The following is a 3814-nucleotide window of genomic DNA, read 5'->3' on the forward strand; positions in this document are numbered from 1 at the left end:
TGGTTAAACTAATCCAACAGATGGCGCCACAAAAAGTAGGTATGTCCTTTTCATTGAATTGCATTGAGAAAAAGCAAAAATAATTAAAAACTTAATGCTGTTTGCAAATAGACAAAAAAAATATGAAAAAATAAGAGTAACTATTACTAATTATTTGAAAAAAGAAAAAGTCATGAAAATATGTAGTTTAATATGAATAAAATTTAATTTTGAGATACATTTTGAAAGCCGTTCGAACTTTATATTTTTGTGATTTACTTTGTTCATATTATTGATTTTATTATTTGTCGAACTTAAAAAAAAATTATTTTTTGTTAAAATTATTAATGTAGCTAATGAAAAAATTAATAATATTAAAGATCTCAATGACAAAAATATCTAAAACATATACATGATCAGAAGAATTAATAAAAAATATATGACGTATCTCAAATATAAATTTAATAATAATTATTACAATATGTAATACTACATCTTAAGTTACACAGTAAAGAATCTTTGTACCTTTAAAATCTTAACAATTTTAAGTTATGAAGAAAATATTTTTTTAAAGTAATAGTAATTGTAATTAAAATGTTTGAGGGAATACTTTGGTAAAGAGTCAATGAAAAGACTAATAAATGAGAAAATAGATTTACCATTATTTAATGTAATGTATATATTTAGTGTACACATTTAAATTCACTGTTTTCGTTCAGCTGGACGCTCCGAACTTTTGTCTTCTCAATTTGTTTTTCAATAATTTTTCTACTCAAAGTATGAAGAAACTGAAATTTTGTACATAACAACTTGTTACGCTTTAATAACTGATCAGAAAAGCATTATAACATCGTAAATTAATGTTTAGGGACTCATAAAATACAAATAATTTGTTTATCATTCCATTTATTTGTTGCAAACAAATTTGATAAACAAATTAAAAAATAGTCTTATTATTGGTAACATTTTTTTGTTGCTAAAAGTGCTTCGCATTAATGTAGGACTGACATTTAAAAACAAAAATAATTTAAAATGTTATAATAACTATTGTTATAAACAATTCTTGTGGCAAAATATTAGAATTTGAGATTTAAAAAATTATTATTTCCTTCAAGCGCCAGAAAGACTTCAGGTATTCCTTAAAACAATAAATATTTAATTATATTTGATGAAATATAACAATTTAAACTGTTGTAAACACATTAGATGAACAAATTCAAAATTATGGTCCTTTCGCATAGAAATTTCTTTTTTACACTGGAAATATTGTAAGCTGTTGGGCGAATAACTGCTAGTCACAAATATATGTGAGAAGTTAACAATAACCATTGTTATGAATAATTCTCGTGACACAATATTCAAATGTAAGGTTTAATCAAAATTTCTATTTTCTTTAATCGCTACAATGGTTACAGATATTCTTTAAAAAATGTATCTTTGAGCATATTTAGTGGAATATAACAGCTTATACGTTTATGAACAATTTACATAAAAAATTTCCCAATGTTGGCAGTTTCACTTGGAAAAAGTCGTGTTTTTAATCGTAATAGATTGGAAATGAATCATAACACTGCATGCTAAGATTCACTCAATACAAAATCTTTCGACAATAACCCACCGACTTGGCCATCAAAGAAAATTTAAATTTGACAAAACCTTAAGTTTAAATATTTTGTTACAAGAATTGTTAATAACAGTGGTTATTGTTAACTTTTCTAATATTTTTGTGACTAGTAGTCATTCGTCCAATAGCTTAAAACATTTTCAGTGCAAAAAAACTTTCTATGCGAAAGTGCCAACATTTAAAATTTGTTTATCTAATTTGTTTACAAAAATTTAAATTGTTATATATTATCAAATATTATTAAATATTTATTATTTTAAGGAATACCTGAAGTCGTTCTGGCCATTGAAGGAAATTATAATTTGAAAAATCTCAAATTCTAATATTTTGCCACAAAAATGGTTAATCATAGTGGTTATTATAAACTTTTAAATTATTTTTGTTATTAAATGTCATTTCTATAATAATGGGAAGCACGTTTAGCAAGAAAAAAATTGCATCGATAATAAGACTTTGTTCATACTTTGACTGGAAAAATTATTAATAAAAAAATAGATCAGACAAAAGTTTTGAGAGTCAAGATCTATAGAATTTAATGATCTTTAATTGAAAAGAGAAAAATTCAGAATCGCAAGAAAATTGAAGGCTCTGGACATTTTTGAATGAAAAAAGTGCATTTCCTCCAATTGTGCATCATGAGTATAGTACGTTTGTCATTGGCGGATCCAGAGGGGGGCGATCGGGGCGATGCCCCCCCCCCCGAGCTCTAAGTTTTTATACTTATAACTTGAAATATTTTTTTTTTTGCTTTTTTCGACTTATACGCCCCGATCGCCCCCTCCGAGACCAAGGCCTGGATCCGCCGCTGACGTTTGTTTATATATTTTAATAGCTTATAATCTGCTTATTTTAGAAATGAGATTTGCAATAATATAATTAAATATTTAATTCAAAATCTCCTTTACATATAAATTTTTCAATAAAATTATTAGGGGCTGTATGCAGCGAGAATAAAGCTTACAAGATTAAGCAACAAATAAATGATTGAACTGTATAAATGTATATATGATATTTGGTTCATTTTAAATAAATATATACATTATATTAAATAATATTGTATCCATTTTCTCATTTATCAGACTTGTCATTGACTTTTTACCAAATAATTCCCTCCAAACATTTTAATTAAAATTACCACTACTTTTTAAAAATATTTCCTTCAAAACTTGAAATTGTTAAGATTTTAAAGGTAAAAAGATTCTTTACATTGCAACTTAAGTTTTAGTCTTACATATTTTAATTATTATTATATTTATATTGGATATAAGTAGAGGAGAGTACCCAAATATGAGATACCAACTCTGTTTGGCATGATTGTCGGAATTCTATGTACTGATAATAAAAAGTAATATAGGTAATTTCAAAGGAAATTTAGTTTGTCATAAGGAGCTCAAATAAAAAATTTGATTAAAAAACTTTTTTATGGTGAAAATACAAAAAATCTAAAATAGTGCTTTTACCAAACTCGTCAAACTATTCTCATAATATGAAATACCCCAGGAAATAGCTAATAAAATGCAAAATAAAGTATTATTTTTAATAAAAAACTTCATTCTATGTTTCCGAAGTATAAATTTACTACTATTTAGATATATTTAGTTTTTGCAGTAGTCACAAACACTTTTGTAACCAATTTCCCCCGCGCAGCCACAGTGTTATAAAAACCACAGGTAACTCATTTTATGAGAACCACACCGTGCAATTGTGCACTTACTATGCCTCACCTGTACAATGAAAAACTTCAACACTATTGATATTTTCCTACTTAGTTATTCAATCCCCATTACTCTAGGCAAACTTTACTACTAAGTACATACTTAATGAATAATGGATAGGGTTTAAATAATTCCCTTCCAAGAACTCGACCACCATTGATTTCACAAACAGTTCGCCTATAATCTTTAGAAGCCCAAAGAAAAATGGACTATACCACGAAATTACTCTTTCTTCAAGGGCTACAAGTTAGTTATAGAACCAACAGAGTGGGTCTCTTAGTTTAGCTGATACCCCGCTTTCTCAAATGATGAGAATATCTCATATTTGAGTACTCTCCTCCAATATATTTTTTATTAATTCTTCTGATCATGTATACGAGTATTTTTGTCATTAGGGTCTTACAGTCTGTCAAGTTAAAGCGTGGGTGGCTTTACTCGCAGTCGGTAAGGTGTATCGACATGATTTTGGTGTCAAAATATTAAGAAGAGCTCCCTC

The sequence above is a fragment of the Belonocnema kinseyi genome, chromosome 7 (genome assembly GCF_010883055.1).
Source record: "Belonocnema kinseyi isolate 2016_QV_RU_SX_M_011 chromosome 7, B_treatae_v1, whole genome shotgun sequence".
Classification (NCBI taxonomy): Eukaryota; Metazoa; Arthropoda; class Insecta; order Hymenoptera; family Cynipidae; genus Belonocnema; species Belonocnema kinseyi.